Below are 14,412 nucleotides of genomic sequence, written 5' to 3' on the forward strand. Positions count from 1 at the left end.
AGAGTGCAAGAGAGAGTGCAAGAGAGAGTGCAAGAGAGAGTGCAAGAGAGAGTGCAAGAGAGAGTGCAAGAGAGAGTTCGTGAGTGAGAGTGAGAGTATGAGAGAGAGTCTGAGTGAGTGAGACTGTGAGAGTGAGAGAGTGAGAGTGAGTGTGAGAGAGTGAGAGAGTGAGAGAGTGAGAGAGTGAGAGAGTGAGTATGAGAGAGAGTGTGAGAGTGTGAGTGAGTGTGAGAGTGAGAGTGAGAGCGTGAGAGAGTGTGCGAGTGAGAGCGTGAGAGAGCAAGAGCGAGAGAGCGAGAGAGCGAGACTGAGAGACTGAGAGAGAGAGAGAGTGCGAGAGTGTGACAGTGAGCGAGAGTGAGAGAGTGGGAGAGTGTGAGAGTGCACGAGTGAGTGAGTGAGAGTGTGAGAGAGTGAGAGAGTGAGAGAGTGAGAGTGTGAGAGTGTGAGAGTGTGAGAGAGTGAGAGAGTGAGTGAGAGTGTAACAGTGAGAGAGTGTGAGAATGAGAGAGTGAGAGAGTGAGGGTGTGAGAGTGCGAGAGAGAGTGCGAGAGAGAGTGCGAGAGAGAGTGAGAGTGAGAGCGTGAGAGCGAGAGAGCGAGAGAGCGAGAGAGCGAGAGAGCGTGACTGAGAGACTGAGAGACTGAGAGAGTGCGGGAGTGTGACAGTGAGCGAGAGTGGGAGAGTGTGAGAGTGCACGAGTGAGAGAGTGAGAGAGTGAGAGTGTGAGAGTGTGAGAGAGTGAGTGTGAGAGAGTGAGAGTGTGAGAGAGTGAGAGAGTGAGAGTGAGAGTGTGAGAGTGAGAGTGAGAGAATGAGAGAGTGAGAGAGTGAGAGTGCGAGAGAGAGTGCGAGAGAGAGTGCGAGAGAGAGTGCGAGAGAGAGTGCGAGAGAAAGTGCGAGAGAGAGTGCGAGAGAGAGTGAGAGAGCGAGAGAGCGAGAGAGCGAGAGAGCGTGACTGAGAGACTGAGAGACTGAGAGACTGAGAGAGAGTGCGGGAGTGTGACAGTGAGCGAGAGTGAGAGAGTGTGAGAGTGCACGAGTGAGAGAGTGAGAGAGTGAGTGAGAGAGTGAGAGTGAGAGAGTGAGAGAGTGAGAGTGAGAGAGTGTGAGAGTGAGAGAATGAGAGAGTGAGAGAGTGAGGGTGTGAGAGTGCGAGAGAGAGTGCGAGAGAGTGCGAGAGAGTGCGAGAGAGAGTGTTTGAGATCTGACCCACGACGATGGTGTCATCAGGAAACTTAAAAATCGAGTTGAGGGGAATTTGGCCACACAGTCATTGGTGTATAAGGAGTAAAGTAAGGGGCTGAGTACACAGTCTTGTGGGGTTCTAGTGTTGAGGATAATTGTGGAGGTGTTGTTGTTAGGTAGTCTAGGATCCAGTTGCTGAAGGAGGAGCCAAGCCCCAGGCCACGAAATTTGGAGATGAGTTTTGTCGGAATAAAACCACAGGGACAAAGTGCAGACTTCGCACAGACAGTGACCCAAGCCTGAGGCAGCAGTGCTAACCACTGTGCCACCATGCCACCCCTGTTTTAGAGTAAAGGTGATTAACTAAGACAATATTTAGTGTTTGCATTCTTTAAATTATTTGTAGTAAAAATACTTATGTTTCAAGCTATAAAATCTTGTACTTTCATTCTATTAGTAAGTAACTGGATTTCAGATTTCTTCTCCTTAAAATGTTACCTGTCTCTGTCAAGATCATAATGCTTGTTATGGGCAAGTTGAGTTTTTGATGAAGCAATCGAGAGGATAAATGATAGCAATGCAGCTGATGTTGTGCACATGGACTTTCAAAGGACTTTGATAAAGTATGTATAGATTTGGTAGCAAAACTGAAACCCATGGGATAAAAAGGAGAGTAGCAGCATGGTTACAAAATGAGAAAACAGAAAGTTGTGGTGAATGGCTGTTTTTCAAAACAGGGGGAGGTGTACAGTGGTATTCCCCAAGATTCAATATTGCTGTTTAATTAATGACCTGGACTTGGGTTACAGGGAACCATTTGAAATTTGTAGATGACACGAAATCTGGAAGTGTTTTAAAAAAATAAAAATGATACTAGTAGACTTCAAGCGGGCACAGACAAGCTGATGGAATTGGCAGACACATGGCACAGCAGATGAAATTCGACACAGAAGTGTGGATGATACATTTTGACTGGAAAAAATGAGGAATTGCAAGCAAAATAGGATGATTTTAAAGAGGTGTATGAACATTGTGTCCCGGGGCATCTGTGAATAAATCTTTGAAGGTGGTCGGGCAGATTATCAAAACAGTTAATAAAGCATATAGGTTTTGTAAATAGAGATACAGAGTACAAAAAACAGGAATGATGCTAAACCTATATAAACCACAAGGATGGTTTGAGTGGTAGATGCAGGTTCAAAACCTACCAAGGGAAATTAGATGCATGCTTTAAAGAGAAAAAAGATCAGGTTGCAGGGAAAGAGCAACAGGTGGAACTAACTGTATTATTCTTTGAAAGAGCAGAGGTGGGCTCAATGGGCTGACTGGTCTCTTTCTGTGCTGCACTGTTCTATGAATTTGGGAAGGAAGTCTCCAGACATACTAGCAGAAAATCTTGCAAGCAGGGAAAACAAAATCAGGTGGATGGTATGCGTCTTAGTCAATTTCTTACCTTAAAACCTTGGCCTGTACTTTTTAAACCTCCCACAATTGGTTTGCTAAGATGTCTGAGTCAAAATGACAGTGAATGGTGCAGCAAAAGATCCTCAGGCAGCACCTTCAAAATCCACGGCCACTACCACCTAGAAGGGAAAAGACAGCAGATACATGGGAACACCACCACCTGCAAGCTCCTCTCCAAGCCATTCACCATCAATGCATTGCTGTTCCCTCACTGTCGCTGGGTAAAAATTCTGGAACTCTTTCCCTAACAGCATTGTGGATGAACCTACAACACACGGACAGTAGTAGTTCAAGAAGGCAACTCACCATCACTGTCTCTCGGGTAATCAGGAAAATGAATACAGGCCTAGCCAGTGAAGCCCACATCCCTTGAATGAATAAAATTATGAAGCCAGCAAGGTCAACTGATAAAGACAGAAATAAAGTGATGTTGGGAGCGATCGTAGCATCTCGTCCCACTGGTCAATGGGCGGGGCGAGCCAGTAGGATCACGAGAGAACCAAGAAATCAGGCTTGATATCTCGTTTCTCACAATCTTACCAGCACCAGATATCCGGCGAGATCAGCCTCGTGCCCGAAAAGGTTCATCTCAATATTTAACTTCTATTTAAAGTAGAATTTAAATACTACAGGGGTGATCTTACGAAAAAAATCAGAACAAGCATGAAAATTGGTGAGCTTCTGATCCGTTTTTTGGGCGAGTCTAAATCTGCTATCTTATGCACTCAGTGCATGAAAAAAACCTCAAAAACTGTTTTTCGTCTGTAGGGGAGGAACAGGGCTTAAATCACCTGAATGCTGGCTGAGAGCAGCAGCAGGCACCATTGCACATGTGCAGGTTCCTCTGCTCTGAGAGCAGAAGGACCTGCCACTTAGCCTCTGCTGCTCCCAGCCAGCCTCCATGCCAAAAGCAGGCCTCCCCCCTCCAGCTACCGCGAGGGACTGCGGCCAGATCGACCCCGTGACCTCCACCACCCACCCAGACCAATCAACTCAGGCGACGTCCCCCACCCCCTCACCCAGGCCAATCCCCCTTCCCTCCCCCCTCTGATCGCAACTGCAGAGTGCGCAGTGACACCCCCCAGCCCCCCCCGCACCCCCACTGCCAATTGGCCTGCCCTGGTCTGGCCCCTGTAAGTCCCTGCCTCCTCAGGCCCTGGCAATTTGGCATTTCCCAGTGCCTGTTAGGCAGTGCCATGGTGCTAGGCTTGCACTGCCCAAGAGGCACCATCCTCTTGTCCCTGACCTGCCGGGGGCGGGGGGTTGGGGGGGGCGGAGGCTTCAGTGGCCTCTGGTTCTACCAGCAAGGCCATCTCATCAGGTCCCGTTGCTGGGAACCAGCTATGATTCTCGCTGCAGAGAACCTCACCTCGCGAGGCCACAGAGGCAAGTGAGCCCAGATGATAACGTACCGGGCTCATTAATTCCATTTAAATACATGCAAATTTAATATACAGAATTTATTCAGCCTCACGCTGGAAATGGGTGTGAGGCTGACCTCACCGGATATCTGGTGCCAGCAAGATCGCGAGAGACAAGAAATCAGGTGCGAACCTGATCTCTTGACGCTCACACGATCTCATCAGATCATCCCACCCATCGGCTTGCGGTGTACGATGCTAAGATCACCCCCACAAGTGAGCCCAGGACACAATTGTCTGGGCTCACTTGCCTTTGCGGTCTTGCCGGTGAAGGTCCTCACTGGTATGGTCCCCATCAATGGGGACCAGTAGTACCAGAGGCTATTGAAGTCCCCCAGGAGATCAGGGGCAGGGGGATGTGCCCCTTGGGAAGTGGCAGCCTGGCACCGTCCATTGGGCACCCTCTCACTGCCAGTCTGGCACACTTGCAATGCCATAGGGCAGTGCCAAGGGGTGGGGCCTGAGGGGACAGGGCCTAAGACAGAAGTGGGCAGGAGAAACGCCATGCAATCTGCAACCGGGATCGGTTGGGGGGGGGGGGTGCCTGCACACTCTGCAACCGGCAATTAGCCGGTCCATGCCGAAGATCAATAGCAGCAATAGCAGGTGAGGGGGGCGGGGGGGGGGGCGGGCGGGTGTGGAGATAATCAGTCACGTAGGCCAGTAGGCCAGCGATAGCTGGGGGAAGTTGATGGTCAGATCTCGCTCTGTGCACAGAACAGAGAGATCTGCACATGCGCAATGCACCCGCTGCTGCAAGCTGCTGGATTTCGGTGAGCTTAGGCCCTGCCCCCTCCCCTTGCTGGCAGGAATCAAATATTGCTTCACTTTTTCCTCTAAATGAGGTAAGGTTCGACTTTTAACTCGCCCAAAAAAAACAGCGCAATTTCTCCCGTTTTCACGTTCAGCACTTAGAATTGTTTTGGTAACATCATCCCCATTGAATCTGAGGAGCCTGCAGACTTCGAATAAGAATTTCAATTGCTGGCAAATAATCGTTTGGTGTGTTTTTGGCATTCATTAGATACCCATACCTGCAAAGAGTCATAATATCATAGAATTTACAGTGCAGAAGGTGGTCATTTGGCCCATTGAGCCGATGCACCAACAACAATCCCACCCAGCCCTATCCTCGTAACCCCACATATTTACCCTCCTAATCCCCCTGACACTAAGAGGCAATTTAGCATGCCCATTCAACCAACCCGCACATCTTTGGACTGTGGGAGGAAACCAGAGCATCCGAAGGAAACCCACGCAGACATGGGGAGAACGTGCAAACTCCACACAGACAGTCACCCGAGACCATAATTGAACCCGGATCTCTGGCGCTGCGAGGCAACAGTGCTAACCACTGTGCCACTGTGTCACCCTGCAGCTCAGAAAAAGTGAGGCCACCACTGGATTTTTAATATCTCAAAATTCCTACCTGTAATGAGGGCTTCTTCAGAGCAGCTATGCCATTCCTTATGAGCATACTCTTGTATGCTGTTATCAGGAAAGCGAACAAGAAGCAAAACAGAATAGGACTATCAGGTAGTATTTATGGATGTTTCAACCTGTGAAATATTATTCCTCAACAGAACATACAGGCTGCTCAAGTTGAGTTATGCATAATTAGAATGCTTTGCCAAAGTGGCAATAGGAAATCCATGTCACCTTTTGAAGAGGAACTTGCAATCACACTCATCTCCCCAGATTATGTTCATTATGACCATTAAGTGACTACTTAATCCTCCACTTTAATGGCATTCACTTAATTGGCATAAACTGCAGATAATTTGTGCAATATCAGGCAGTGGCATGGGCATACATTTATCAACTCACTGACATTCTTCATAAGATTTTATTGCTTTTGTTATCACAAGACAGCAGTGAGATAAAGCCATCCATTTTTACTGGGCTGCTGATTTCCTCAAAGGCATGTAAATGCTTTCCACGCTCCCAAAAAACACCCCTAAATTATTGCTACAGGAAGGGATTTCACTCCCTCAATATGTGGATAACTTGTGACAACTGGAAAGGGACGATCCTCCATGTAAACACTCGAAGTTGTCACAATACCTTCATACTATGAAATTCATTCCATTCTGAACTCTCCCAGGAGGGAAACTGTACCACTGAGGAGCTTCCAGGTGACAAAGTCTAATGCTCCTTATGGTATTGGTTAGTAATCCTGAGAAAAAGAGTTGTCAATCAGTCTCAGCACACGTCACAGTACTGTCACAGGCAGGTATACTGGTATAGATACTCAGGGGTTGGGCACCCTCAGTTCCTAAAAAAAAAGCTTGGAGGTACAAGTCAAAAAAATTCAGGTCATCGATTGGAAACGTGAAGTGTTTCTCTCTCCACAGATGCTTCCAGAACTGCTGAATATTTCCACTATGTTCTATTTTTATTTCATATTTCCAGCATTTGCAATATTTTGTTTTGCATTTGTGTTTAAATCGCCACTTTTCTTCAGGGACGTTTCATCTTTAAAGACACTGCTGTTGTCTCCAATGGAGTTTCTGTTTACCTCTTTACTTTGTTAATCTTGATTACTTTATATTTCCCTTTTCATGTTTGATCATGCATCTGCCAAAATTTGCATTCACAGCAGCATTTATTTCCTCAGCAACTCCCTCCATTCTGAGTAATTCGATATGGATTCCAACTGAAATTCCACCCTTCGGAATTTCCAACCCTTCACACTGACAGGATCTTCTGGAAATTTAAATGTGTCACTAGCCTCGCAGTGGAATGAAAGCATTCTTAACAAAAAATATTGATTCCTTCTTTCAGTGTGAAGGATTGTAAGCTTCAGTAACTCATGGGCATCAACGTCCCATCAGATCTTACTTCTTCCTAAATTCCTTTGATCATAGCCCTTCTTCTAATCTTGTCTGATGCCACGTATCCAGAATGTTCTCCCATCTTCCACTCTTTGACACTGAATGATGGATTCTTAGTACAGGACTCAGCTTCATCTCCTTACTCTCCCAATGAGTTTTTCAAGATGCTAAGCTCTTTTTCCATTGCCTCCACACCCATCTCTTTGGCTAGGAGTCTTCTCACTACACAGCACGCTATTTTACCCATCTCTAGTATTCTCCCGCCACCTCTATCATACCCTGGCTAGATCTTTTTCATTGATGACTGTGGGCTTGACTTTGGCCATACCAATTTCTCTGTGGCCCTCATCCACTATAACCTGTCTCTCCTGAACTTCTCGGAGGTCCAACTCTATCACTGACATCAAATCTACTGACATGGGTAATGCTGTTGTCTGGGGAATTAATCTCTACCTAGCCAAAGCCAAATGACAACTCTCCTACACCCCCTACCTCCCCCATGGACCATGACCGCATTGTCAAAAATCAAGCCATTATGTCCAGCACTGTGATTGACTTCATCTCACTTGGATATCTTCCAGCCATGGCCTGTAACCTCACCTTCTTCCCAAGATTCAGAAACTGCTCAGATAAATCTAATGGCTGGAATTTTCGACTCCAGTTCGCATTAGGCATGTTTGACAATGGGAGCGGAATAAAAATAACAAGGCGGCCAAAGTCACGTTTCACACCAATGTAAAGCAGGAAGCAATTGTCCCTGCCATCAGTGGCAGGCCACAACATTTCATGCCTTTCAATGCCAGGAACCTCATTGTAATAAATTAACATATCATTATGAGGCCTATGTGCTGGAATCATACCCCCACATCATAAAATGTGTCCACTGCAACATGATGTTGGAACCACATGAAGCATGACTGGTCTCAGAAGGTGTGCTTCTGATGAGTAGCACTCCTAAGGGAGAAGAGGATCAGGCCAGGGTGTGCAAGCTTGATGCCAAGTTAGTGCTAGGAGCTGCAACTGAATGAAGATTGTTTCCTGATTTGTTAGTTGCCTTTAAAAATGACACCTAGTCTCCAAGTTGCTGCTTTAATGGTAGCGCAGGCGAATCATAAGCCGCCCGCCAGCAATATGTTCTAGAACCCATGCTTGCAACCTTTTTCTTCTACGTTCCGACCATATGGCAGAAAAGGCCATCACAGCCATTGGTGGTGTCAATGCCGCTTTTCCTGTCTAACATCGCCAATAGTGGAGAAAATTTCGCCCATTGTTTCAGCCTGTTCCTGCCCCACTGAACTAATGTCTTCCAATTTTGACACTTTTTTCTCCTTGTCCAGTCTCTTCCCATTGATTCTTCCAATGCTATTCATCACATTAACAAATTGATGGTCTGAAGCCACCAAACTTATACCTTGAATAGATACTCAACCAATCTCCACCCCCACCACTCTCTTCTGACTGACTGAACTTGTTCTCAGATTGAAAACACTTCTCCGTTAATTCCACTAACTGCCTCCAAATAAAAGGGCCACCACATGGGTCCTAGCTATGTCTGCCTTTTTGTGGGATATATTTTTTAAAGTTTATTTATTAGTGTCACAAGTAGTCTTACATTAACACTGCAATGAAGTTACTGTGAAAATCCCCTAGTCGCCACACTCCGGCACCTGTTTGGGTACACTGAGGGAGAATTTAGCATGGCCAATGCAGCTAACCAGCACGTCTTTGGACTGTGGGAGGAAACCAAAACACCTGAAGGAAACCCACACAGACACAGGGAGAACATGTAGACTCCATACAGACAGTGACCCAAGCCGGGAATCGAACCCAGGTCCCTGGTGCTGTGAGGCAGCAGTGTTAACCATTATGCCACCATATATGGAACATTCACTGTTCAAGTTCTACTTTGGCTCCCTCCCTCACCTCGACAATAATCTCTCCCTCAATGTCAACAAAATGAAGCGACTTCAGGAAGCGTAGAAGAGAACATGCCCCTGTTTACATCAAAAGGGTCGAGAGCGTCAAGTTTTTAGGTGTTCTGATCACCAACAACCTGTCCCGGTCCCCCCATGCCAACACTATAGTTAAGAAAGCTCATCAACGCCTCTACTTTCTCAGGAGACTAAGGAAATTTGGCATGTCAGCTACGACGCTCACCAACCTTTAACAGATGCACCATAGAAAGCATTCTTTCTGAGTGTATCACAGTTTGGTATGGCTCCTGCTCTGCCCAAGACCACAAGAAACTACAAAAGGTCGTGAATGTAGCCCAATCCATCGCGCAAACCAACCTCCCATCCGTTGACTCTGTCTACACTTCTCTCTCCCTCGGCAAAACAGCCAGCACAATTAAGGACCCCACGCACCCTGGATATTCTCTCTTCCACCTTCTTCCGTCGGGAAAAAGAAATAAAAGTCTGAGGTCACGTACCAACCCACTCAAGAACAGCTTCTTCCCTGCTGCCAGCAGACTTTTGAATGGACCTATCTTGCATTAAGTTGATCTTTCCCTACATCCTAGCTATGACTGTAACACTACATTCTGCACTCTCTCGATTCCTTCTCTATGAACGGTATGCATTGTCTGTACAGTGCGCAAGAAACAATACTTTTCACTGTATACTAATAAATGTGACAATAATAAATCAAATCAAATCTTTTTCTAGTGGATTGATGACAATTGATGCAGTTTCCTGCTCTTGCCCTGAACTGGAAATTTTATAAACTTCAATTTTAAACACCTCTCTCATCTTCACATGGTCCATCTCTAACTTCCTTTCGCTTCCTCAATTTCTCAGTCTCCATTTCTGGGGATAGGCCATCAACAAATATTCGCTACAAGACTATGTGACTCTCACAGTAACGTTGGCTGCAGTTCCTCAACCCAATTACAATTCCTGTAAGGACTCCATTCCATTTTGCCAATTTCTTCATCATGTCTGTTCTGATGGTGCAACTTCCCACTCCTGGCATTTTTTTTTCCCTCTTAAACTGAACATTTCCCCCACCCATGTATATTCTCTTTCCTGCACTTCCCTTTTCACTCCTTCCCCTCTCTCCCAGAACCATGATAGTGGTATCCTTGTCCTCAACTTGCAGCCCACCAGCTTCTGTATTCAACGGATTATCCGCTGCCATTCCTTCTCCCTCCAGCCAAAAATTACCAGAGTATATCTGCCTCTCCCCTTTGATCATACAAAGGGACAGACGCTCTACTGGTTCACACCTCAATCACACCCAAAACCTCCATTTCCTATGGCATCTTACCATGCAAGCACAGTAGACGCAACAGCCGCGCTTTTGCCTCCTCCCTCCTCACCACCCTAAGCCCCAAAGACTCCTTTCAGATTAAACAGTGATTTAGAGTACTTCTTTCAAATTAGTATACTGTATTTGGTGTTTACAATGCAATCTTCACGACATTGAGGAAGCCAAATGTAATTTGGGTGATCACTTTGTATGACACATCCATTCAGTCTGAAAGTGTGACAGCGACCATTTTAATGCTTCACCTTGCTCGCACTCTGAGCTTTCTATCCTCACCTTCTGCAGTGAAGGTCAATGGAAGTTCAAGGTATAGTATCTCATGTTTTGATTAGGCACTTTATCGCCCTCGAGACACAATACTGACTTCAACTATTTCAGACCATATTTTGTTTCCTTTTTCTTTGCTAGTTTTGGTTTTACTCCCTTGATTTTCACTCATTTTTGTTTTTAGATGACACCTCCTCCAGGCAAATCTTTTATTTTTTCACCTGTCCCATTGCCACAGGCTTTCCCAAACTGGGTTCCTGGGGACCCTCCAGGGGTTCAGCAGAGCAAGCCAGGCTCATATGCAAAATTTGAAAAATGCTTCAAAGCTGCTTCTCCAATCAGAGGCTGGCAGTAGGAGAAGCCAGACTCTGATTGATTTCACATCTGGTATCAGCTACATTGAATCTGCTATAGGTAGAGCATAGGACAGGAGAACAGCTGGCAGAACTGCAAGAGGCTATGCACAATCATATTCATTTAATGGAGAAAGCATCCCGGCCATGAGTTCTACCATATGCCAAATGTGTGAACGCATGAGTTCCTCCATGGAGTGGTTGGAGACTGTCATGGAGTGCCAGATCCACCATATCACTCAGTGGCTGCTCGTTATAAGAATAGACCTGCATATCATTTTATTGAAATCAGAGTTACAGGTGCTGCTTCTCTTTCCAGGCACCTTAATGGTTGGTTAATCATAGAATCATAGAATCCCTACAATACAGAACGAGGCCATTCGGCCCATCGAGTCTGCACCGACCACAATCCCACCCAGGCCCTACCCCCATATCCCTACATATTTATCCACTAATCCCTCTAACCCACGCATCTCAGGACACTAAGGGCAATTTTAACATGGCCAATCAATCTAACCCGCACATCTTTGGACTGTGGGAGGAAACTGGAGCACCCGGAGGAAACTCACGCAGACACGAGAAGAATGTGCAAACTCCACACAGACAGTGACCCAAGCCGGGAATCGAACCCGGGTCCCTGGAGCTGTGAAGCAGCAGTGCTAACCACTGTGCTACCGTGCCACCCCATGGTTGCTGTGTTTCATTAAATTGTATTTGTGCGTGTATTCCTGCATTTTTCTATTCACAAGGTGAATGGCGGCATGGTGGCATAGTGGTTAGCACTGCTGCCTCACAGCGCCAGGGATCTGGGTTCGATTCCCAGCTTGGATCACTGTGTGGAGTTTGCACGTTCTCCCCATGTCTGTGCGGGTTTCCTCTGGGTGCTCCGGTTTCCTCCCACAGTCCAAAGCTGTGCGGGTTAGGTGCATTGGCCATGCTAAATTGCCCCTTAGTGTCCCAGGATGTGTAGGTTGGAGGGATCAGCAGGGTAAATATGTGGGGTTATGGGGATAGGGCCTTGGTGTGATTGTTGTCGTTGCAGACTCGATAGGCCGACTGGCCTCCAACTGCAGTGTAGGGATTCTATGATTCAATGCCTGATGTTTTCTGAATGGATCTGTCAACCCTCAGACCCTTGCCTGCCTGCATGTTGGAGTGAAAGTGGAGTCTTGCCATCTCTTTGTAAAGGCCACTGTGATTGGAGATGCAGGTTGATGGATAGTGGGAAATAATAGGCCTGATAAGGTATGAGGAGACATGGGCGGTTAGTGATATGTGGCAGACAGGTCAATGATCAGCTATGAATTAAGTTGTCACAAGCCTCCCTAGGCTCTGGATTCTGGTGCTGACAGTTGCTGTAGTTATCTTAAAAACAGAAGAATTAGGAACAGAAGTATACCACGTGGCCTACTGATTGTGCTCCGCCACTCAATATGATCATGCTGATCTTGGGCTTCAATGCCACTATCCTGCCTGTTCCCCATATCCATTGATTCCCTGAGAGGTCAAAAACGTGTCTATCCCTGAACAAAGAACAGTACAGCAGAGGAACAGGCCCTTGGGCCCTCGAAGCCTGCGCTGATCACGTTGTCCTATCTAGACCAACTACCTGTATTCCTCTATTCCCCGTCTATTCATGTGTCTATCCTGGTAGGTCTTAAATGTCACCATCGCGTCTGCCTCAACCACCTCACTTGGCAGTGCATTCCAGGCCACTAGCATCCTCTGTGTAAAAAAACCTCCCCCGCACATCTCTACTGAACCTTTCCCCCTTACCTTGAACTTGTGCCTCCTTGTAATTGTCATTTCTGCCTTGGAAAAAAGCTTCCAACTGTTCACCCTATCTATGCCTCTCATAATTTTATAAACTTCTTTCAGGTCGCCCCTCAGCCTCTGTCTTTCCAGGGAAAACAATCCCAGTTTTTTCAATCTCTCCTCATAGCTAATACCTTCCATACCAGGCAACATCCTGGTAAACCTTTTCTGTACTCTCTCCAAAGCCTCCACATTCTTCAGGTAGTGTGGTGACCAGAATTGGACACAGTATTCCAAATGTGGCCTAACCAACATAATTTGTCAACTTTTATATTCGATGCCCCATCCGATGAAGGCAAGAATGCCATATGCTTTCTTCACCACCTTTTCCACCTGTGCTGCCACTTTTAAGGATCTGTACTCCCAGGCCTCTCTGTGTCTATATGTTCCTGATGGTTCTGCCATTTATTTTGTAGCTCCCACCTGAATTGGATCTACTAAAACGCATCACCTCACATTTGTCCGGATTAAATTCCGTCTGCCATTTCTCCGCCCAGTTTTCCAACCTATATCCTGCAGTATTCTCTGATAATCTTTACCACTATCCGCAACTCCAGCAATCTTAGTATCATCCGCAAACTTACTAATCAGACCAGCTACGTTTCTTCCAAGTCATTTATATGTATAACAACAGCAGAGGTTCCAGCACTGATCTCTGTGGAACACCACTAGTTACAGACCTCCATTCAGAAAAACACCCTTCCACCGCTACCCTCTGTCTTCTATAGCCAAGTCAGTTCTGAATCCATCTAGCTAGTTCACCCCTGCTCCCATGAGATTTAACCTTTTGCACCAGCCTGCCATGAGGGACCTTGTCAAATGCTTTGCTAAAGTCCATGTAGACAACATCCACAGCCCTTCCCTCGTCAATCATTTTTGTCATCTCCTCAAAAAACTCAATTAAATTAGTGAGACATGATCTCCCTCATACAAAACCATGTTGTCTGTTGTGTGGCCAAACAGGCCATCTAGAATGGTGATTTGTAAAGCATTCTTGGACAATTGGACAAGGACTAAAACGACAAGCTGCAGTTTAAAGACAGAGACAAACAGGCTGCAACCCTGATGAGTGAATAAACAGGATATGGGTCATCTCCAGGATGAAAGGGACTTTATGGTCACACTGGGTTATTTCATCTCCAGGATGAAAGAGACTTTCTGGTCACACTGGGTTGTTTACCAGACGTAAGGGCACTGTGACCACTTATTTAGGAGGGAGGTATGTGACCTATGTGCCTCTAGCACCTACAGACATGGCCGTTGGGACAACCCCGGAGATCGGTGTGGCAGCACCTGATTGGACTCTTATCGATCGGGGTGATCAAGTCCTGATCGATTGATTGGCAATGGCCAAAAGGGGCATGAAACCCAACGAAGTATAAAGGGTGCTGCGCAACCAAGAATCTCTCTCTCTCTTTCTTTCGCTCTCTCTCTCTCTCTCGCTCTCAATCTCTCTCTTTCTTTCGCTCTCTCTCTCTCTGACCCCACGAACAAGCTACAACACCGGTGAACATCACCAGCGACGACCAGCACGAGGAGAGCCACCACAACCGAGAAGGAAGAAAGACCAGAGCCAGAGTGCCAGACCAGACCAAAGGACCAGACTACGCAGAGGACGACTGAGACCAGCGCACAGATAAAGGCCAACATCTGCTTGGGTACTTGCCAGTCACGCAAAGTTAAGTTAAGATCTTATATCGGACTTGAACTTTAGTATTTTCCTGTAAGATAACTTATCGTTGGTTGGGTGGGTGATTATTGATTGTGTGGGTTTAAATAAATATTGGTTGTACTAATAAGACTT

The 14,412-nt window shown here is 46.4% G+C and overlaps 1 protein-coding gene across 1 annotated transcript in view; it reads right to left on the reverse strand.

The window, feature by feature from the left end:
• The window catches only part of LOC144507131 (tetratricopeptide repeat protein 29-like), a 273,293-nt gene that overhangs the window by 177,687 nt on the left and 81,194 nt on the right, over positions 1 to 14,412 (reverse strand). The gene's annotated exons all lie outside the window — the stretch shown is intronic.

The sequence above is a fragment of the Mustelus asterias genome, chromosome 1, assembly GCF_964213995.1.
Source record: "Mustelus asterias chromosome 1, sMusAst1.hap1.1, whole genome shotgun sequence".
Taxonomy (NCBI): Eukaryota; Metazoa; Chordata; class Chondrichthyes; order Carcharhiniformes; family Triakidae; genus Mustelus; species Mustelus asterias.